Raw genomic sequence first — 24,390 nt, forward strand, 5'->3', positions numbered from 1 at the left:
TTTCACATAGCTCCATGGTTATTCTTCTAGTATATTTTATGTTTCAAGACAATGATGTGGTATGTTAAAACCGTAACCGCCACTTTTTATTTCTGGAGAGTGCAGTTGAATGGATGGAAGGCAAAGCATTTTCAAGGTTTGCTCATTTGGAATTTCATCCAGAGCAGTGATGAACCAGTAGTCATGCACTTTATGAAGCACAAGCACACATTTCGATGGCCTTCCCTTGCCATCCTCAGCAGATCTGCTGCAGGCCTCATGGGGATGGACAAACAGGCCCAAAGACCGCTGCGCTGAGTGAGGGATGGAAGGGGAGGAAAGCTCTTATTTTAAAATCCAGTTGTCTTGCATTTCTCTAATAATGAGTGAGGTTGAGCATCTTTTCATGTGTTTATTAGCCATCAGTATGTCTTCAGCCACTATAGAAGACAGTATGGAGACTCCTTAAAAAACTAGGATTAAATTCAATTGTCATCTTAGCAAAATTGGTTAGTTCTAGGAAATGTGTCTCTGAAATTCTGTTGTTTTTAGCAAATAACCGAACCCTTTCCCCTTCACTGATAAGCTCCTTGTATATGTCGGTAGTTTTCCTCTTGTTTGGGTCACAGGTCCCTTGGAGAATCTACTGAAAGCTATAGATTCTCACCTAAAAACTGAATACACTTACTTGTACACGAAAGTCTGCATCCAGTTTCAGGAGTTTATAGACCTCCCTGAGGCTGAGACCTTTTTCTTTTCCCATCAAGAACCCCTTCGTTATTTCTTCAGTGGATGTGTTCTTCATGGTAAATGTCTTTGAAAAAATACCTACATTAAACTTGTGACATGGTAGCGTTTCTTTTAGAGGAAAAGGGAGCAGTGGAACTGGGGACATTTAATTACCATAAATAGCTATGCATTGTGTTGTCTGGGGCACAGTCTGCATTGAGCATCTGGCTCCTCAGCTCCTGGGGATGCTTGGAGGAAGCAGGTGCAGGAGGGGTGAGGGCAGTGCCTTGGGGGTTGGCAGCCAGGGAGGCATGGCTGCGTGCCAGTCGTTGTCCTCAGGGCACTCCCTGCCCCCTCTCTGTGAAGTCCAGGGGCCCTGATTCCCTGACGGGCTGCCCAGGAAGCTAGAGAGTTGAATGCATCATGTGATGCCCTGCCACAAATAAGAGGAGAAGGCCTCCTGCCGCATTTCTGGTGGAGGGCCAGCAGTGCCCAGGCTTTTGCCCAGATATCCTCCAGAGCTCCAAGCCCTGGGTCATGAGACACAGCATTTCTGGGACCTGCTTCCCTAGACCAGGGGTGCTGTGCTCACAGGAGATAGTGGTTGCTTACCAGTGAAGCAAATTGGCCTTGGAAGTGGTTCCCACACATCTTTATGCATGTGCATCAGGCAGCCTGGAACTAGGTGCTGGGTGCCTTATAAGGTCCCAAGAGATATTTTGGAAATAGAGAGGGAAGAAGAATGAACATGGAGGACCTGGAAGCTCAAGGGTAAGATGTGTCCTTCATCCCTCCTGCTCCTTCCTCTATCGTTCTGTCCATCTTTCTTTCCTTCCGTTCTTTCATTCTTCTCTCCTCCTTCCCTCTCTTTCTCCTTCTTTCTCTATTTTTCTTTCTCCTCCTCACTTTCTTCCCAGTACTCTTTCTTTCAACCCTTTCTTCCTTTCCGTGCCTGCTTTCAAAAGATGTGTTCAGGCGTCTGCCTGGTGCTGTTGGTTCTCAGCTGGAGTGGAATTTTGGTGCCCTTTCTGGGTCCAGCTGTTCTTACCAGGGAGCATTTTTGTACTGTGTTGCCTTCCCCTGCTCCTTCCTTCATCAATATATTGAACAGCTGCCTTTAGAGAAAAAAAGCTAAAATGATTATGGACTTCACTTTCAGGAAGGAAGATTAAAATCAAATTTAGGAATTGAGGTACAAGTATGTGAAAAGCTAAATAATAGTGGAATGATGGCATGATGTCTTCAAACAAGAAGGTGAGATGCCAGAAGACAGAATAAGCATTATTGTTAGATGAGTGAAACGAGACATGTTTGAGTTAGGAGAATTGAGCAGTTTTTGTGGAATAGGTGGGTTTGGGAAAGGTTTAGAGAGAAGGAGTGTAAACTGGGGTTCCAAATAGGGTTTTCATATTTGGAAAGAAAGAGAATTTTAGTCCAGGAAAGGGGAATGATGTGGGTAAAATCTCAGTGGTGTTTGGTCTTTTTCTTTGGTCTTCTACATTTTCAAGGGAAAGTTCCAGTCCAGGGAACCTCTCTTTCTCTCCTGGTCATGGCTATCTTGTCTCCAGTTCTGTATCTTTTCCCACATTTTAAATTCAGCTGTTGATGTGCTCAGGGGAAGCACCTGGTGTGTCTCAGCCCCTGCTCTGATCAGCAGACTGGTCACTTTCTGCTACATGTAAGGAGCTACTTGGAGGGGATATTTAAACTGAAGAGAGGGCATTGAACCATCTTTCCCAGCCTAGTGGTTGAAATTCCAACAGTAATTTTTTATCAGCCCTCTGGAACCAGAACACTGCTTTCAGGACTCATGACTTGACATGCTGGAGGTCTCGGAGCACCTGAAGTCAAGGCTTTGGATTGTCATTCTTTATGTGACTTGTCCAGTGTGACTGAGTCCTGTCCAGGAAACACTCCCATTTTTCTTGCACATTTTATGTACATTTAGCCATTGTTCTTGTAAGTTTTCATAGTAGATAGGTATTATAAGTTGAAGCCAATCCGTATTATTTTGTTCCAGCATCTTGAGTCCTTGAAGAAATAGTTGATTTTTAAGATGCCTGATGAGCTTTGTACCTACCCTGGTGTCTGGGTCTTTCCTGGCAGTGACTTGAGTCAAATCTGACTAATATACTGTGGTGACACCTGGGCTGTGGAAGTTGAAGATTCTAAGTTTAATTCCTCTGAGTCTCGAATTTCTCTTTGATTGTTCCATTGGATCCTTTCCAAAGCTTAGCCTCTTTGGCAACATTGCCAGGGAGATACAGGGTTGCTGGGATCCTCCTAGGCATGTGGGCTTTTAATATTTGCCCCTAAGTAAAAGAAATAATTCCTTCACCAAATATTTGCTAGTTGTCCAGAATTAAAATTTTCTCATTGGTCCATTACATTTGATTATTGAAAAGTTCACATTCAGGCATCGTATATGTCACGTGTTGTGTGTGTGTGTGTGCGTGAAGAAATAATTCTTTTTCAAGAACAGTGTGGTGATTCTCGGGATCTAGTTGATCTTCTCTTTCATAATCTGGTTTAAAAGGTTACTTTGGAGCAGAAGGGAAGGGAGATGACGACCCTGGTGGTAAATGTAAGCCTAACTGAAAGCTGTCCTAGAATGCTATTGTCAGAGGACAATTTTGAAAGTTTTAATTCAGCTCCCCATGTTATGCAAAAAGGAAAACCTAGGTCCAGAAACATGAAGTGATTTCTACCAATGTGATGCAACAGATTTTAAAGACAAACCGGGATCTGAGTACAGGATTCTGACTCTGGTTCTCTGACTCTTAGAAATTACATGTACAGAATCTGTGCAGCCTGTTATCAAAATATGTAGGAAAAAGAAAGCAATGATAAATAGTTTTCAGCAGAATAAAGGAAACAGTTTTTTTTGCCACATTTAATTAGGAGTGATTTAACAAAATGTTTCAGAAAAAATTTTAAATTGGAGGATAAATATTTCTCAAGAATACAGAGATCTTTTGCTAGGATATTTAGGGTCTGTTTGAAAAATATTATCGGTTAAAAAAAGCAATCAGACTTATTGCCCATGACATTCACAAAACACCATATAATGACTTTGGAGAGGTGTAGGGTGCTAAGCTAATCAAAAGCTATTCAGTTGCTTGAAAACTATTAAATAACTGTTTTTGTGAAAGAAGCCAAGTACATAGTAGATTAAAAGATACTGGAAGTGCAGTCTTCTCATATACCATGGGATGCAGTCAAAACTGTAATTAAACTATATTTCCTGCTCCCGAAGCCAGTGTTAGACAAAAGAAGAGATTAAAATAGTTTATGAATCAAAAATATTTTAAGTAAAAAAGAAAAAAAAGGAAAGAAAAATCATTTGGGTATTGAGGAAGGGAAAGCCAAATGGTCTAATGAACAAAGCTACCATTTGTAGCCCAGCTTGATGGTGCCTCCTCCCACCTCTCCTTCTCAGCTGCCCCTCATTCTCACCCCAGTCTCTGAGAAATGCCTGGCCCCTGTACTCTCCTAGGATCTTGGGAAGGTGTGGAGAGGAGGCAGGGACTGCCCCGGCCATTTTCTCTACTCCATTGCCTTAGGGAAGGCTCTCGGAGGGTCAGAGAGAGTGCTGTTCCCAGCTGTAGGCACATATCCAGGGCCTGGGAGGTGGTTGAAGAAAGGTGTTCTTTATGAGCTGCAGATAGGCCTTCTTTCAGCTCCTCCAGTAGCAGCTACCCTCTTAGAGCTGAGTTTGGGTGCAGAGCCTTTAAGATAGTCCCGGGTTCCCCACCCAGGAGAGTGTGCAGAGTGAGCTCATGGCAGTCATGAACAGTTTGGTTTAGCTTCAATCCAGATCTCTTCCTTTGCTCTCCTTCTCTCAGAGTCACTACTGTCATCTACCCCAAACATGTGCTGATCACCTGTGTTCTTGCATTGTTAGAAAGCTATGGTATAAATAGAGCAGAAGAGCTCTGGAGCTGGAATACCTGGGTCCGTGTCTGGACTCCACACTTAGTAGCGCATGATTTCGGGCAAGTTATGCAATTTCTTTGGGCCTCAGTTCCATTATGTATGAACATGGAATAATAATGATGTGTGAGTGCTTAGTTGCTCAGTTGTATCTGACTCTTTGCAACCCTATGGACTTAGCCCGCCAGGCTCCTCTGTCCATGGGATTTGCCAGGCAAGAATACTGGAATAGGTTGCCATTTCCTACCCCAGAAGATCTTCCCTACCCAGGGATCGAACCTGGGTCTCCTGCATCAGCAGGCAGGTTCTTTACCACTGAGTCACCAGGGAAGCCCTGGAATAATAATGATAATAAATCCCAAGACATGGGTTGTGAGGTTCTTAAATGAGAAGGGAAAAGCACTGTGATAGTGCCTGACATGGAATAGTGGCTCTGTAGATGTTAGTGATGATTATTACTCTAACCTGTATGGATGCTGGGAAAGGGTATGAATACCATCCCTGCCCTGAACAGATTATGCTGTAATCTGGGAAAACAGTCATGAAGAAGGAAGTTGGTCTTGTAAAACTGGTCTAGTGGTGCTGAATTCTCTTAGTTTTCACTTGTCTGTAAAGCTTTTGATTTCTCTGTCAAATTTGAATGAGAGCCTTGATGGGTAGAGTGATCTTGGTTATAGGTTTTTCCCTTTCATCACTTTAAATATATCTTGCCACTCCCTTCTGACCTACAGTTTCTGCTAAAAAATCAGCAGATAATCTTATGGGGTTTCCCTTGTATGTTATTTGTTGCTTTTCCCTTGTTGCTTTTAATATTTTTTCTTTGTATTTAATTTTTGTTAGTTTGATTACTGTGTGTCTTGCTGTGTTCCTCCTTGCATCTATCCTGCCTGGGGCTCCCTGTGCTTCCGTGACTTGGGTGACAGTTTCCTTTTCCATGGTTGGGAAGTTTTTGACTATGATCTCTTCATATATTTTCTCAGACCCTTTCTCTTTTTCTTCTTCTTCTGAGACCTCTAAAATCCAAATGTTGATGTGTTGGAAGTTGGTCTTATGATCTTGTGTGTCTAGCAAAGGATCACTTTTATGTCTGAGGATGGATTGCTGGCCATGCCTGTGTGATTTAGCATGGATGGAGCAGAGGGTCCTTATTTTCCAAAAAGAGCTAAGCCCTCTAGTCATGTTACTTTTTCCAGATCTTAGGCTTCTGAGAAATCCTGTCTGGGTTTCATTCACTCTTTAGGAAAAAAAATAAAAAGCACGTGGTTACATAGGAATAACTACGTGTAACTGGCCAAAGAAATAGAATACACATGAATTCTTAAATATGCTACTGTTTTCAAGGCCATCTTTTTTATTGTGCCCCTTTGGGATCCAGGGAAAATGCAGAGGGAAGACCAGTCTGTTTTGTGGAATCTTGTATGAATTTATCAACCTCATAATGCCTAGAAGATGCATCTCTTAGAGTGAAGCCTCCATGCTCTAGTAAGTCCTTCCTCTTATTGTATGATGTCAGTCTTTTCAGGGAAGGATTTCACACCATTGCCACTTTGGATACTAACTTCTGTTTGGCTGGTAGTGTCAATTCTTGGTGGCTTTCATAGCTCCTGTCAGTGAACCGGGGCTTAGGTTCTGCCCACTTTATGTCCAGCACCGCCTCAAGCAGAGGTCAGCAAACTAACCAAGGAGCCCAATCTAGTCTGCCACCAGTCTTTATAAATAAAGCTTTATTGAGATGCAGCCACAGCCATGAATTGACATATTACCTATGACTGCTTTTGTGCTACAAATGCAGCATTAAGTAGTACTTGTGAGATGCCATATGGTCCACAAAACCTAGTAAAGGTCCTGTCCAGCCTGCTGATCCTCGACCTAAAGATTAGATGTAGAGAGAAGGGGAGTCCTCCAAGGCCACATAGGGAGGCAGAGATCACAACTGCTCAACTGTAGGGAAATTCAGGACAAGAAAGTATAAGATGAGAGTAAGAAAGTTGCCTGTAGAGTCAAGTAGATGAAGTAGAAGCTGAACTGTTTGGATACAGGCTTCTGCTGTGGTATGTAACAACTTATCAGATTCCACTGGAAGTTGCCCCTGATCATATGTTTTTCTCATCACAGGGGTCACATGAAATCCTCCAGTGAAGGGAAATGTATTGGGTCTGTGACACGATTCCCTCTCTCCCTACAGCTTTGCTGTGATGGCTCATTACAGTCTCCAAACAAAACTGCCCTTGGAGATTTGACCTTACATTTCTGTGTTGACTCAGAACTGGGTAATGAGATTCCTGTATTTTCAGCTACCAGAACCCCTCACTCCTTTGAAGGTGCTGTGTGAAGTATCCCCAAGGAAGCCACACCACTCCAAGTGTCTGCCTTTCCCATTTCTGCCATTGAAAGGGCCACAAAGAAGACAGAGTATGAAATCCAGTCTTGTTGACCCACGAATCTTGCTTTGTAAGGAGAGCAGTGGCTTAGGAGCCACTCATTTTCTGTATATTACTGGCTCCATCTCTACTAAGAGCTTGTCAGTCTGATCTCAGCTCTGTGACAACCCCTTCCCAGAGCTTCTTCACAGGACTGCCAGCCTGGGATCTCTGCTACTTGCTGGCTGTTCACTGTGGCCCAGGACTGCCTCCATCCAGATGGGCACCATTTCCAACTTACACAAGGCATCCTGTGGACTGGCAGCAGTCCTGGGTCCTGTTCCTTCCCCTCTCTGAGCTTTGGTGTTGCCTGCTTGGGGAAACTGAGCTATATGACTTCCAAGGCATCTCTTAACTCTTTGATTCATAGTCTTTTTGAGGAGTCTGTGTGGCTGGTGAAGTTCCCTTCATGCTCTGTGCTGCTTCCCTGCCTGGAGTGCCTTTGAAACCAGCAGGGAAAGCTGTGTGCCAGGAAATCCAAGGGCTTGAGAAGAGAGGGCTCTTGGGTTGCTCTGGAGACTGGACGTGACAGTGTCAAGGCAAATACTGGCTGTGAGTGTCAGACCAAAGGCAGATATGGCTGAGCCTAGACTGATCTTCTCAACATCAGAGCAGGAGAAAAGCCGGAGCCCCTCTGGCTCCATGTGCAGGGAGAACAGCAACATGTGCGCAAGTATCTTCTCTCCCTGACCAGACCATGGCTAGAGTCTGACAGTAGAGATCTGGACGCCAGAGTGACCAGATGCCTGGGCTGAGCAAAGGGACAGTCATAGGGAGGAGAACAAGGCACCCTGTGGGTGTGAATACACAGAGGTGAGGCTCACTGAGGCCACAGACCCTCTAGGGAAGAGGCACCTCTGAGCTTCCTTGAGATCTTGTCAAACACACACTCCAGTTTCCTTAGGTTACTAAAGGTTTGGTATATTTTTCTTAAAAACCTTGTTTTCTTCTGTGTTGTCCCTACTTTGTTGGGTGTTGATAATGATGGGTGTGGACCTGGTGCAAAATGATTTCCTTTTATCTCATGTAATTTAAACCTCACATGGCTAGCTGTGGCCAGTTCTCTCTACATTTGGCAGAAGAGGCAACCATGGCTCACTGCAGTTAGATAATCTACACCAAGGCCATAGAGCTAGAAAGTTCTGCAGCTGAAATTCTAACCCAGACCTTCCACCCAGATGATATTGCTTTTCAATGCTATGTCCTTATGCCTGTCCACATTGGCTTGAATGTGGCTAATGGAATTGCTAGTGCAATGAGGTCGCAGGAGCAGAGGGAGCTTCCTTACCTGTGCAGAGTTAACAGAACTCAGGGTTCCTTAACGGCACTACTGGCACTGGGGCAGAGAGTTCTTTGGGTGGGGGGACTCTCCTGTGCGTTGTAGGAAGTTTAACAGCATCCCTACTCTCTACCCACTAGGTGCCAGTAGCATCTTCATCTCCACCCACTTGTGGCAACCCAGAATGTCTCTAGATTTCGTTACATAGTCCCTGGGAGACAAAATTGATCTTGCTCCAGTGAGATCACTGACATGTTAATTAAAAAAAAAAAAGAAAAAACCTCTCATATGTAATTCTTTTATTGTCTACCATTTTTCCCCCTTTTACACCAAAATTCTTCTCTTCAGGGCTTGAGCCCTTCTTCCTACTTGGCTGACATCCTGAACTGTGTCATTGGGAACACCTTACCTTGCTGGCATCTTGTCCAGACACTCTCTCTTTGAGCCTGGAGCCTCCTGGGGGAAGTATTAAGAGACAACGAGCTATGAAAACAATGTGTTCTTCCTTGTGCTAAGCGCCTCTGCTCTGGCAGTAAAACGCTTCAGTGGTGCGAACATATGGCATCAACTCAGCCTCTGAAAACCATGCTGGGCATCTAACATGCATGGAGGAAAGGGGACAGGCTGTGTGAGCTCTGGAAGCTTTTGGAAGGGACTCCCCGCTCCCCAGGAGCAGCTGGGTTGGGGTTCCTCAGAGATCTTGATTCCACACAGGCCAAGGCTTTGCAGGCCTTGAAGCCATTGCATTTTGCTCCTTTAATTAAACTCCCTGCAGCCCTTGACATCTGCCACAGAGAAAGGCCTAGAGCAGAGCAGCCTCGTGGCACAGTGCCAGCCCTCGCCTTGGCTCCAGGCAGGCGTCTTATAAGTGAGGGGTCAGGGCACACCAGTAGGGACCCACTGCCTTCTGCCCACACAGCCTTCTGAGGGTGGGGTGTCACTTGGAGACTTCTAGGCCAATAAACAGTCTGGGGTATTGGTCTCAGAGCAGGGTGTCTGAGCTGCTCAGCCACCCAGTTTAATAGACCCAGCTGTAAAAGGTTAGTTAGGTCAGGGGTTTAATGTGCCAGAAAGTGATGCCTGTGAATTTTCATCAATGTGCTTCCTGGGGGATGTCATCATGGGATCTGGCAATGAGTTTTAAAATAGTATTTTTTTCAGAACATAACTGTTTGGAGCTAAATAGAATTATCAGGAAAAATCTTTGAAAGCTTAGTCCACAGGGATTATATACATATCCTGAACCTAGGGTGTACATGTGCCCAAACCTTTATGCCCATGTGAACACATGCACTTGTCTCCATGTGAAGGATGAGGGGCTTAATCCAGATGAGCCTGTTTCACATTCCAAGTCAAGTCAGTTTCTTCATATACCCATGGATGAGTTACTTATGATCTCTGAGCCTGTTTCCTTATCCTTAAAATAGGAATAATTGTACTGACATCATTGGCACTGTTGTGAAGGTTACAGATAATGTGTTTGAAGTTAACAAAATGTAGAAGACACTCAATAAATGATGATGTTGTTTCTATCAAAATATCCTGTTGTGAATTGTTAGGGAAAAGATACCAAGTCTAAGGTAGAACTGAATTTCTTAGATTACTCTTCAATACTTAGGTTACTATATCTCATACTTCCTTCATTTCACTCTTGGGACTGAATGTGAGTATATTCAATTTCAAAATGCTCTCTCATTCAATAATAATAACATGATCTTTCAGGAACTTGAATTATTATCACTTAACACCTCCAAAGGCTCCTGTTTTATGTTCATTGCTGTGAACATTTATGAAGCGTGTACTGTGTGCCAGACATAGATCCAAAGGCTTGGTATCCAGCAGTTAAAACAGACAAAGCTCCTGCTTGCTGATGGTTTATGTGCTGAGTCTGCTTCAGCCATGCCTCCAGGAAAGATGTGCCATCCCATGGCAGAGATAACCACTGTGAACAGACTTCGTGTCATGCTCTGTGTTGGCTGCTTAGGGGATAAACATGTAGTGAAGAAAAGAAACACTGAAATATGGCAATGTGGTGGGTTTGTTGGGTAACTGACACATGAGTAAGTGACTGAGACAGAAAATGCAAAACCATGACAGGTGTCATGGAAATCTAAGAATTGATTTAGAATAAATTTATGGATGAATAATTCATTAAAGCTGATTAAGGGAAGTTGAGGGCATAGTTCCTGAAACATAGTATGTGAATGTTTGAATGGATGAATTGTTGAATGGAGGGGAGGTCTGCCATGTACAGTTGTGTAGGTTTCATATTGCTCTCCACTGTAGGCCATTCAAACTGTGATGATGGTGTTCAGCCTCTGTGCTCATGTGCCAAGACTTTCACATGTGATCTCATTCAGTCTTCCTAACACTCCACCGTTTAAGTGGTGTTTTCTCCATTCTGCAGGCATGGACTTGGGCACTCAGTGAAGTTGTTACCTGCCCAGGTTCACAAAGGAAGTCAGTGGAAGAGGGGACCCACAATTGGAATCAGACCCCTTTAACTCCAGAGTTCCTGCTTGGAGAATAGGAGAAAAGAGTAGCTTAAAAAGAAACTTAATGGTTTGGGTCTTGTCTTTTAGAACAAAATGTTTGGGTCTCTGGGGTCAAAAGGAGAAGTAGAGACACTGAAATGATTGCTTTTCCAGGTTTCAGGCTTCAGGTCACAAGCTTAGTGAGACCCTTGCCCTGTTTTCTCCACCGTGATCACGTCACACTCTAAGCGCTCCATCCTTCTCTCCTTAAGGGAAACATGGATCCCAGACCCCAGAAAAACCCATCTAGTAGAGGTGGTAAATACACCATATGTATTATCCACAAAATTAATAATATAAAAAGATAACAGCACTGGGCCAGATGAGTATTATCATGTCCACTGTTATTGTAGTGGACACTCAGCCTCTTGGCCAAGAGATGACATCCAGCTCAGACGTGCTGTTTCTTTTATGAGTAAGTTTAGCCTCTCTCCATTCCTGAGCCAGCAATTAGCTGGATAATGCACTGCCATGTTGGTGTCCCGTCAGGACTGTGAAGCTAACAGGACCTTCCCCACACTGCCCCCTGAAGTCTTAGCACTTCATGCTCCTGTGTGATCCGGGAAATTGGCAGGAGCAGGGGGTCAACTGACTGTACCTGATTTCTAGTTGCTCTTAAAAGGCAGTTTATTTCTCATCAGATTCATAATGTATCTGTTCAATCTAGAGAATTGTAGTTCTTAGGTGAAAGAAAACTTTATGGCAGGTTAAGTAGAATTGTAGATAATGGTGAATACAATTTTAAAATTTCAGGAAATGGAGGGTTAGAAGTTGCATGGATTTTGAACGGGTATGTAGTCTGCCTGCTTTGGAAACATCCTGCTTCTTATACTGTTCTTCTCTTCGAATTCCAGAACCTGTAGGACTCTTAGAGATAATGTACTTACAGTTGTAGACAGGCTGTACCTCTTTTGTCTAGTTATCTTAGAGAAAGAAGGGGAGGGGTGAGGAAGAAAATTATATTTCTGAGTTATGCACTTGATTTCCTTAATTTCTTCCAAGGATCCTGACAATGAGATATTATTGTCTCAATTTTACTGTTGATGAAACTGAGGTCCTCAGAAGTCCCAGGGCCCAGGGTGTGTGTTCAAGCTTTTCGTCTCTGGATTGCTCCTGCCCTTTGTGTAGTAATGTTTATTTTTACACTCAGGGAGGGAGTTTTCTTAAATAGAAGGAGGAGCATTTCTGTTTTAACTAATATCTACTCTAGGTAAATAAAAACAACAATAATGGGTATTTAATGAGTAATTGCTATGTTAGACGCTATGCTAGGTGTTGTATTTTTCTGGTGAGGAAGGCACTGTTCTTCTGTATCTGACAAGTGATGGAGCTGACGCTCAGAGGCAAATGATTCCCTAGATTGGGACAGGTCTTAGAAGCGCTCTGTTTTTGTACTCATGTACTCTTTGTACTTTGCTTCTTTCTCTGAAGCATAGTGGCTTACAGCTCATATGTATGCATAACAGGAATGGAATATTCTTTTTTTGTGTGTGCGTGACTGTATTAGTTAGGATAATACAGGTTGTGCTAACTTGACAAATACCCACAGTGAATTGGTATCTTGTAGCAGCTTTCTAGGGCCCCTGTCCCCCATCATCAGTGGTGTAAGATGTGCCTTGACCTTTGGCTCTGCATTTCCACACAAAGCCCTTTCATAGTCACCCCAGTGGGACAGCTGGGTGCTAGGACTGTCCTGCCCTGGTCATTGAAGAGAAATACATCATACTGATCACATCCTATCAGCTGAAATTAGTTGTATGCCCCTAGACAGGAAAGAGAGTGGAGAGGAGGAATTCTGCCCTCTGCACAGAAAAGGAAAGTTAGATGTAATTGATCTTGAAGACTCTAGTCCCCTGGTACTGATCCTTTGTTTTATTTCTTCTACTGAGTATAGAAAAAGTTAAAGGTAGCAGTTATAATACTATGATATCTCTTCGGAATACTTTCATGGATTTGCAGTTCCATTTGGCAAAGGGTACTAATTTCCATTCCATATGTTTAACCACAGTGACTCATGTCCAACTCTGGCTATTTTAAGTTTTTGTATGTTGGCTATACCAGTAACTACAATTTTTTTAAAGGATAAGATACTTCTTCTAAACTGTCAAAAATGTTTTAGCTCAGGAAATTGTTCTATTTTCTTGATAATATCTCAAATTATCCCTTAACTGGAGTTCTCAACTTTTTTAAACATCAGTGTAAAAATATTTTCCAACAGATTGTTCAAATCCTTCACAAAATAATGCTAAGTGAACCTAAAAAAATATAAAATTATATATATTATGATTCCAAATTTCTCTGTCTCTCTGATAATTGTTGTCTGTGTCACTGTCTTCCACACACACACACACACACACACACACACACATCCATATTGTAAATCAGTACATCAAAATATTGACAGCTATAGTATCTGAGCCTAATGATTATTTTTATTATCTTTTCCAATTTTTTTGGAATTAAAAAAAAACTTTATACCAAAATATCTCTTTAAAAATTAACATAGTTTTTCTCAGATATGTTATAATCAGAAAAATGCATTTTATATGTAGATATAAATATAGAATGATTATGTATTTCTTGTTATTTTGTCTCACAGAACAGAATTTAATGGTTGCTTATCATAGATTATTCCTTGTTTCCTTTTTCAAGTCATTTAGAACTTGGAGGCAGTGTTGAGAACAGGAAAGGAGAGAGATGCCATTCAGAGATGAAGGGAGTATCATTTGCATCATGAAATCCAGTTTGATTAGGGTCAGCTAGTCCCCACATCCCTCTCCTCTTTTCTTCTTCCTGGATAGTTACTGGTATCTTCTGATGAATGTCATCTTGCAGTTAACATGCTGGTGCCAGCAACTTTCAGCATCTCACCTGCTATGGCTCCTAGGTGTCAGCAGCCTTGTCTTTTCAATTAGGACATATATGGCTCTGTTTATTCAAGTAACTTTGTATTTTCCCAGATTCTAGTGAATTTGGATGGAGAAGAGGGATATTAGTCAAATTTTAGTTTAATCACTTGCCTATTGGGAAACATGGAAAAAAGATGGCATTAGGATGGTTTGTATGAGGCCAGGATAATGCATCTGCTGGGGCCTGATTCCTACTGCCTTGTCACCTTGCTACAGAGCACTGAGGGTGAGCAGCAGGCCTGCCACCCAGGAGCAGAAAGTGAGGATGGCTTCCCTCGAAAGAAGGAGAGAAAGTCAGCCCATGGCTGTCAAGATCATCCTAATCCTTGCTGTCTGAGTTGTGAGTGGAAGGGGATATGGTCTCCACATGCTTGCTCCCTGGGAACAAATGACTGAGCCAAGGTGTTTGCTGGGATCAGCAGAGGATGAGCTGATTGATGAGGGCTTTCTGAAGAGGCTGATCAGACTGACAGCTCAGAGTCATCACAAATAGACTGAGAAGCTTTTCTCTGTGACAGATGCGTCCTCTCCTCCATCTTCCCTTACTCATCACTTTAGCTGCATGGAGTCCCTCGGGCAGCACCTGTGTTGTCATCTGCAGGACCTGTGTGGCCGTGTGGCCTTACAGTGTAGCGTGTGTGCAGATGCCAGCACTGGGCTGACCAGCAGTGTGTGCTGGCGGTGATGAGTTCCATTCAAAACCTAAGAGCTCACTCATGGAACTCAAGGCTCTTGAGCCCCAAAGAGCAGACAGATCATCTGGGGATCTTGAAAAAATGCAGATTCTGTCTCAGTAGGCCTGAAGTGGGGCCTGAAAGTCTGCATCACAGCAGGTTTTCAGGTGATACTGAGACTGCAGATTGCAGGACCTCACTTTTGAGTTGTCTTCACTGGGACCATCAGCCTATTAGGATACTGGCAAAGTGTGGCTTCTTGATACATTCTTCTATTTGAATTTTATCTGGGACTTTCCTGGTGGTCCAGTAGTTAAGAATCTGCTTTGAAATGCAGGGCACGTGGGTTTGATCCCTGATCAGGGAAATAAGATCCCACATGCCAAAGAGCAGCTAAGCCTGCACGCCCATGTTACTCAGAGAGCCTATGTTACACAGCAAAGACCCTGCATGCCACAACCAAGATCCAATGTAGTCAGATAAATAAATCACATAAATAAATACTTATATAAATAAATTTTTATCGATTGCAAAGGATGATTGTTTTAATGTAGCCTTTGATAGGGAATGGCAACTCAGTCCGGTATTCTTGCCCAGGAAATCCCATGGACAGAGGAATCTGGTGGGATACAGTCCTTGGGGTTGCAAAGAGTCAGACATGACTGAGCGACCAGTACACTCTGATATAAAAATAGATCTTAAAGGGATTGATTCATGATTGAGTTTCTTTTTGGTTGTTTGTTTAGTCGGAAATGGAAGTGCCTAGATGGGCACTGTGGTCTCATTTTCTGCAAGAGGAGGAACATACCACCTCATCTAAATGCTGCAACCCTAATTCCCTAAGTTGCAAGCTTCTGGAGAACAAGGGCCAATACTTGTGCAAACTGGTGCTTAATAAAAACTTTCTTATCATATTCTGTGTATAGTTTTTGATGTGATCTATCTGGGCAAAAAATAAAAAGAATAAAAATAATGTAGGCATTTGAGTTAAATATGACAATAAAAATTGAAGCAGTATCTCTGGAATGTCATGCCTTATCTCCCTGCTTAAATCAGAGTTCAGCTCCTTATAAGACTCTCATGAAAGTGACAAATTGGTTACACATTAATGAGAACTTTGGTCCCTGTCACTCACCTTTTCTTTCTGGCTCCCTCTGAGGCTTTCTGATGAGGCATAGGTTTAATTTAATATCCCCCCATCTCTACAGCAATTGGTTTTTGGCCATCTCAGACTCTGTTCTGAATGCCATGGTATACTGGTAAGATGACAAATGGGGCAGATAAAGGAAGTCAAGCAAGTAGCTCTGGGAGGCTGTAGCCATGGGGTATGGGCGCCAGAACTGATGATGAGATTGGCAGCCTAATGGGTTTTATTAGCTAGTATTAGTTGTGTCTGCAGTGATCTCATCCCTTCAGAAAGGAGCTCAAGACTCACTGGGAACAACATAACCTGGTTAAGAAAAATAAAAATGTTTGGAAAGAATCACACATGAGAAAACATTCTATTCAGCAGCAGCTGACTTAGGGAAGTTAGAAAAAGGAACTCAGTTGCACATGGGTCACCATAGTTAAGATCCAGTGATTTCTTGCACTGAGCAAAAGTTAAATAACCTCCGTGACTTGGGGGACTCAGTGATGTGACACAAGGATGTGGGTTTTAGCCTTGCTGTAGCCCCCACATCTCTGGATATCCTCATTTGTGGAGTTTGCAGAAGGAAGAAGGGTTGAGCCTGACTTCCATCTACTTTATCCAGGCATAAAGTCTTTTTGGAATTGTTACTTTGCATTCAAGTTTTTCAGAATTGTTGCTTTGTATCCGTATTCAAAGCATGGATGGAATTCTTTCTAAATGCTGAGAACTACAGGGTGTTCATTGGAAGGACTGATGCTACAAGTCCAATACTTTGGCCACTTCATGCGAAGAGTTGACTCATTGGAAAAGACTGATGCTGGGAGGGATTGGGGGCAGGAGGAGAAGGGGATGACAGAGGATGAGATGGCTGGATGGCATCACTGACTCGATGGACATGAGTCTGAGGGAACTCCAGGAGTTGGTGATGGACAGGGAGGCCTGGCGTGCTGTGATTCATGGGGTCGCAAAGAGTTGGAAACGACTGATTGAACTGAACTAACCAACAGGGCACTAGGTATTTGCTATGGTCTAGGCCAGCGGGCTTGGAGTTTGATTTCGTCATGTTTGTTGTCTGTGGTCTGTTGATTAAAACAACCACATTGCCGACAGTATCTACTCACCATACTTTGATAAGACTCCCCTCTCTCTCCCTTCATGAAAGTGTCTTATTCTGGTTCTTGTGAATCAAGAGTAATCAACATCTTCATCTATTCAAGTTGAGTAATCTTTCGGTTGACTTAGTTAACTGTCTTGCTCTCAAGCCAGCAAAATAAATAATTTGGTATCAGAATTTCATTGAATTTGCTTTGCTTTCTTGATTAGGTTATAATATTTGGAACCTTAGACTTTTTCTCCATGCAACACTTGCATCTACAAAGCGAAGAACAGAGACTTTAATTGTACATTAGAGCATGGTACATGGTCACAGTTAATTCTACTGAGGGTTTATTTTGAGTGGATTGAGTGTATCTTAACATTTCTGTGCTTTCGTTTTCTCACCTGTCAAATGTGGATTATTATAGAATATAGCTCATATAGTTTATGACTGTGGGATTAAGTGAGATTATAATGTCTTCCCCACTTTTCCAACATTTATTCTGTCTACCTAGAATGTTCTTCCTTCCCAAACTCTAATCATCAGCTAACTCTTTTATGTTTTTACTCAAGAATTCCCTTCTCGGACTTCCTTGATAGTCCAATAGTTAAGAATCTGCCTTTCATTGCAGGAGATGTGGGTTCGATCCCTGGTTGGGAAATTAGGACCCCACATGCCATGTGGCAACTAAGCCCATGTGCGGTAACTACTGAACCCACGGGCCGCAACTAGAGAGAAGCCCAAGTGTGAAAACAAAAGATTCTGCATGCTGCAACTAAGACCAAAGAAGGCAAATAAATAATAAAATCTTAAAGAAAGAATTCCCTTCTCAATGAGTTTGCCTTGTCTAAAATGTCACCTGCCCAATAATTCACATCCTCTTTCTCTAAGATAGCATTGTCTTAGATCTTATCACTACTATTAAACTGGGCATTTTATTTATTTATTTATTGACTGTCACTCCCTCTCTCTAAACCACCCTGTTTTACTTGTAGCACTTGAGGATAAAGTAAATCTGTATAGTGTGCATGCAAGTTGATACAGTTGTGTCTGACTCTGCGACCCAGTGAACCCAGGGATCCAATGCCTTGGACTTTCCAGGTGATACTAGCGGCAAAGAACTTGCCTGCCAATGCAGGAGACATAAGATATGCATGTTTAATTCCTAGATTTGGAAGATTCCCTGGAGGAGGGCATGGCACCCACTCCAGTATTCTTGCCTGGAGAATCCCCATGGACAGAGGAGCCTGGTGGACTGCAGTCCATGGGGTCGCAAAGAGTCAGACACAATTGAAGCAACTTAGCACAGCATGCACACTGTGCTTCAAGCACAGTGGCTACTTAATAAACATCACATTGTGACTGCCTTCTTTCTGCTGACTGTCTGTGCTCTACAGCTGAATCTAATTTCATCATCTTTCTGGGTCCACTCAGATGCCCACTTCTTGCCAGCTGCTTTCTTTAAATCCCATTTTATATTTTTAAAAAAGAGTTTTTAAAGATTTTTTTTTGATGTGGACCATTTTAAAAGTCTCTATTGAATTTGTTACAATATTATTTCTATTTTATGTTTTGGTTCTATTTTTTTGGCCACCAGGCACGTGGGATCTTAGTTCCCTCTCAAGGGATCAAACCCACACCCACACTGGAAAGCAGGAAGTCCCTAAATCCCATTTTTTATGATAGCATTATCTTTTTGTCTTCCCTAATTGTGTCAACTATATCTACAGGTTTCTTGTGGGGAATAAATAGCTCATACTTCTGCCCTATTTGCTTCAGCATAGTTCCCGAGGCGTAGTGAGTATTCACTGAATATTGTTGCTGTATCAGTCTGCATTGAGGAAAAGATGTGTGACTACAGAATTTACTGCTTACTAACTCAAAACCAGTGGAAGTGAGAAATAGATTTAAGGGCCTAATCTGATAGAGTCCCTGATGAACTATGGAATGAGGTTTGTGACATTGTACAGGAGACAGGGATCAAGACCATCCCCCTGGAAAAGAAATGCAAAAAAGCAAAATGGCTGTCTGAGGAGGCCTTACAAATAGCTGTGAAAAGAAGAGAAGCAAAAAGCTAAGGAGAAAAGGAAAGATATAAGCATCTGAATGCAGAGTTCCAAAGAATAGCAAGAAGCGATAAGAAAGCCTTCCTCAGTGATCAATGCAAAGAAATAGAGGAAAACAACAGAATGGGAAAGACTAGAGATCCCTTCAAGAAAATTAGGGAACATTTCATGCAAAGGTGGGCTCGATAAAGGACAGAAATGGTATGGACCTAACAGAAGCAGAAGATATTAAGAAGAGGTGGCAAGAATACACAGAAGAACTGTACAAAAAAGATCTTCATGACCCAGATAATCATGATGTTGTGATCACTGACCTAGAGGCAGACATCCTGGAATGTGAAGTCAAGTGGGCCTTAGAAAGCATCACTACAAACAAAGCTAGTGGAGGTGATGGAATTCCAGTTGAGCTATTTCAAATCCTGAAAGATGATGCTGTGAAAGTGCTGCACTCAATATGCCAGCAAATTTGGAAAACTCAGCAGTGGCCACAGGACTGGAAAAGGTGAGTTTTCATTCCAATCCCAAAGAAAGGCAATGCCAAAGAATGTCCAAACTACAGCACAATTGCACGCATCTCACACGCTAGTAAAGTAATGCTCAAAATTCTCCAAGCCAGGCTTCAACAATATGTGAACGGTGAACTTCCAGATGTTCAAGCTGGTTTTAGGAAAGGCAGAGGAACCAGAGATCAAATTGCCAACATCCGCTGGATCATGGAAAAAGCAAGAGTTCCAGAAAAACATCTATTTCTGCTTTATTGACTATGCCAAAGCCTTTGACTGTGTGGATCACAATAAACTATGGACAATTCTTCAAGACATGGGAATCCAGACCACCTGACCTGCCTCTTGAGAAATCTATATGCAGGTCAGGAAGCAATAGTTAGAACTGGACATGGAACAACAGATTGGTTCCAAATAGGAAAAGGAGTACGTCAAGGCTGTATATTGTCACTCTGCTTATTTAACTTATATGCAGAGTACATCATGAGAAACGCTGGACTGGAAGAAGCACAAGCTGGAATCAAGATTGCTGGGGGAAATATCAATAACCTTAGATATGCAGATGACACCACCCTTATGGCAGAAAGTGAAGAGGAACTAAAAAGCCTCTTGATGAAAGTGAAAGAAGAGAGTGAAAAAGTTGGCTTAAAGCTCAGCATTCAGAAAACGAAGATCATGGCATCTGGTCCCATCACTTCATGCGAAATAGATGGGGAAACAGTGGAAACAGTGTCAGACTTTATTTTTTTGGGCTCCAAAATCACTGCAGATGGTGACTGCAGCCATGAAATTAAAAGACGCTTACTCCTTGGAAGGAAAGTTATGACCAACCTAGATAGCATATTCAAAAGCAGAGACATTACTTTGCCAGCAAAGGTCCATCTAGTCAAGGCTATAGTTTTTCCTGTGGTTATGTATGGATGTGAGAGTTGGACTGGGAAGAAAACTGAGAGCCGAAGAATTGATGCTTTTCAACTGTGATGTTGGAGAAGACTCTTGAGAGTCCCTTGGACTTCAAGGACATCCAACCAGTCTATTCTGAAGGAGATCAGTCCTGGGATTTCTTTAGAAGGAATGATGCTAAAGCTGAAACTCCAGTACTTTGACCACTTCATGCAAAGAGTTGACTCATTGGAAAAGACTCTGATGCTGGGAGGGATTGGGGGCAGGAGGAGAAGGGGACGACATAGGATGAGATGGCTTGATGGCATCACTGACTGGATGGACGTGAGTCTGAGTGAACTCGGGAGTTGGTGATGGACAGGGAGGCCTGGCGTGCTGTGATTCATGGGGTCGCAAAGAGTCGGACATGACTGAGCGACTGAACTGAACTGAACTTAAAACCATGACACCAGTTGAATGAAGGGAAAGAAGTATCATTCAACCAAAAATTACATTGGTGAAATGTTTACTTGTGTGAATGATTTGATCAATACTTGTCTCCATCACATTAGGGTACTCGAGCTGCACTGGCCATCTTTTTGTCTTTCCCAAGCTTTTATTGTAAAAAAATTTAAATATCAGAAAAGTTGAAAGAATTTTACAATAAATACCTAAGTACCCACCAATTAGATTCTACTGTTAAAAATTTTAGTTTATGTCATGTGTAAAATAGATAGTGGGAAGTTGCTATAAAACACGTGTATACCTGTGGTGGATTCATGTTGAGATATGGCAAAACCAATGCAATATTGTAAAGTAATTAACCTCCAATTAAAATAAATAAATTTATATTTAGAAAAAAAACACAGGGAAGTCTTTAGGGAACATTCTAATAGCAAATGTTACTATGCAGGGAAAAGAAGCCTATCATAAATAAACCGCTTTGTCACTAAAAAAGAAAAAAAAAAAACACACACAGGGAGCCCAGCCTGGCATTCTGTGATGACCTAGAGGGATGGGATTGGGGGAAGGGAGGGAGGTTCAGGAGGGAAGGGACATATATATAATTATGACTGATGATCACGTTGTACAGTAGAAACCAATACAAAATTGCAAAACAATTTTCCACCAATTAAAAACAATAAAAAATAAAAAAAATATAGTCTAATTGCATTATCACATTCTTCTGCCTATTAATCAAACATATTTTGGTGCATTTCAAAGTAAAACGAAGGTACTTCCCTGGCAGTCCAGTGGTCAGGACTCCACTGTGTGTCCACTTCAGTGGGCACAGGTTTGATCCCTGGTAGGGGAACTAAGATCTGGCATACATGCCTAAATAGCATGGCTAAATAGATAAGTAGATAAGTAAATAAATGAGTAAATAAATAAATAAAATATTGGTAGGAAATTCCCTGGCAGTCCAGTTGTTAGAACTCGTGGTTTCACTGCTGAGGGCTCAGGGAACTAAGATCCCACAAGCAGCTAGGGGGGAGAGGGGGGAGGCGGTGGGGAAGTAAACTGATGGCATCAGGACATTTCTGCCTAATTGCTCAGCATATATTGAAATGGAGTTGACCATATAAATGGAAATTCATCATGTACTATCTGGTTGCATGAGGCTTGCTCACTAAACACAGTGTTCCTGAGATTTATCCATGTTCTTATAAGCTCATTCCTTTTCACTGCTGAGATCCATACTTTGTCTTGCCCTAGCTGCTGGATGTTGTGACCTATTTGGATGCTATCCATGTATGTTTGTGTGCAAAGCCATCTTCTACACCTTGGATTTCAAACACCCCAGATGATATTTCTGGGTTATAGAGCACATTCTTCCTTGTTTGTCCTCAGACATACCAAGCTTTTCCCTACCTTACACCTTGGGCATTCACTCTTTCCTGTGTTTGAAATGCTGTTCTGTGTATGAAATACTTTTACTCCTTATTCTCATGTAACTGCCTCTGTTTTATCACTTAGATCATAGGCTTCCCTGACAGACATTCTAAAGTAATCATGTAGTCTCTCTTTAGCACATGATGCTTTTATAATTATCTGCATAGTGTTTCTCATCCTCTGATAATTTTGTTTTCCCCTAATGTAAGGTATGAGATGTTAAAGATGGGATGGTTAGATAGCATCACCAATTCAATGGACATAAATCTGAGCAAACTCCGATGGAGATGATGAAGGATAGAGGAGCCTGGAGTGCTGTAGTCCACTGGGTCGCAAACAGCACGAATGAGCATGCATGACTGAGCTACGTACTATGCCAGTTTGACCACAGAGTAGTCTAAAACTATTAAAGCCTAAACTGTCGTTGAGCACTTTAGGTTATAGAATGAGAAAAGTAAAGCTGACAGGCCCTTTCCCTAGCTTACAGTGTTCTTGGTTCAGTCACTCACTTGTGTCTGACTGGGACCCAATGGACTTTGTGACCCCAGGGATCCCATGGAACCATGTACCCCCCAGGTTCCTTTGTCCCTGGAATTCTCCAGGCCAGAATACTGGAGTGGGTTGCTATTTCCTTCTCCAGGGGATCTTCCCAACCCAGGGATTGAAACCCCATCTCTTGCATCTCCTACATTTGCAGGTATATTCTTTACCACTGCACCATCTAAGAAGCTGTAATAGGCACTCAAAAAACATCTCATTAAGAAGTGAATACAGGGATGAATGCACAATTTTGAGTTTCTGGATCCCATCCACCTTGTTCATTGTTTAATCCTCAGTACCCAGCATGTAGCAGGTGTACCCCATCTATTTGAGGGTAGTTCTATTCCTTGGAGGATCATAAACTCCTAAAATGCCACTCTGGAAAAATATCTTCTTTCATGCCTTGTCATATGAAGGGAGTTAACTCAATTCCTTAAACATGTTCAAAACCTGGGTAAAAATATGTCACAGCTGCAGATTCGAGGTATCTGTTGTCTGCCTTGATATCCGGCAGGATGTTGCTGGTGGCAAAGCGGAAAACACATTTATAAGCTGCCTTTAACATATTGGCTCATTAACCTGGTTTTTAATGGTGCTAAAATAGGTTTCTCCAAATGTAGTTACTAATAGTTACCCTGATTCAGGGAGTAGGGGTGAAGGAGGAAGGACTTAGGTGCCTAAAGGGCAGTTAGTAGAAATGGTGGGGTTGGCAACTGGACTTGGGTTTCTTGTCTTGCTCAGGCATTGTCATCCAGGTTGCCCACAGCCATAGCAATAGGAGATCTTTGAAGTTCGAGGGAAGGAAAAGTCAGCATTTTATGCTCATAGAGTCCTGGGGTGGTGGAGAGGGACAAGAAAGAAAGACTTCCTGGTGACACCTACCTCTAGGTTCTTCCTTTTTCAATTTGGCTGACCTTGTACTATCTGGGAGCAAAGAGCTGGACATGTCTGTCCTGTGAATTGAGAAAGAGTCCTTATATCTTCCAATACTACACCAAAGAAGTTGAAAACCAGTGGGGACACTGGAGGAAAATCTTTCCAAAATCAGCTTCCTTCTACCTTGGCCACTGTTGTGCATGTGTCCTGAGCATTACTATAGGCAGAGGTATGAAACAAGGCAAGGCAGAAGTTATGACTGAAGTTGTGAATAGCCCCCAAAACAGTGCTACCCCCTTATCCCTGGACCTACCACAGTGCCCAGCAAAGAATCTGCTTATTTGGAGATCAGACTCAAGCAACCACCTTCCACTGTGTCTTTCATTATTTACCCTTCTCTCAGGAAGAACTTGGAGAAGGCAATGGCACCCAACTCCAGTACTCTTGGCTGGAAAATCCCATGGATGGAGGAGCCTGGTAGGCTGCAGTCCATGGGGTCGCTGCGAGTCGGACTCGACTTCACTTTCACTTTTCATTTTCATGCATTGGAGAAGGAAATGGCAACCCACTCCAGTGTTCTTGCCTGGAGAATCCCAGGGGTGGGGGAGCCTGGTGGGCTGCCGTCTATGGGGTCGCACAGAGTTGGACATGACTGAAGCGACTTAGCAGCAGCAGGAAGAACTGGATCCAGATATTAAGGCCTTGCTTAGTGTCCAAGTTGAACCAAACCATATCTGTTAAATTCCTCCATTTGAGGGAAAGGAAAATGATAGCATCAAGACAGTCTAGGGCAGCTTGATGAGGGATGAGGGGAATCTTCTGTGGACTTCTCTTTCTGCACTAGGCATAACCATGAAATAGCCAAGCACTCATAAGGTTCTTTTTGTTTGTTTGTTTGTTTTTTAAATGTCAGGCTATGGTAATTCTAAGGAGGTGCCAGCTACT

At 42.5% G+C, this 24,390-nt stretch overlaps 1 long non-coding RNA gene and 1 other non-coding gene across 2 annotated transcripts in view; one reads left to right on the top strand and one right to left on the bottom strand.

Annotated features, from left to right (window-relative positions):
- The window catches only part of LOC129644195 (uncharacterized), a 169,421-nt gene that overhangs the window by 16,161 nt on the left and 128,870 nt on the right, over window positions 1-24,390 (top strand). The window lies entirely within an intron of this gene.
- TRNAS-GCU (transfer RNA serine (anticodon GCU)) lies at window positions 4,900-4,971 on the bottom strand. Its single transcript has one exon. It is a non-coding gene; the product is annotated as a tRNA-Ser (tRNA).

This window comes from Bubalus kerabau, chromosome 2 (genome assembly GCF_029407905.1).
Source record: "Bubalus kerabau isolate K-KA32 ecotype Philippines breed swamp buffalo chromosome 2, PCC_UOA_SB_1v2, whole genome shotgun sequence".
NCBI classification, from domain to species: domain Eukaryota; kingdom Metazoa; phylum Chordata; class Mammalia; order Artiodactyla; family Bovidae; genus Bubalus; species Bubalus kerabau.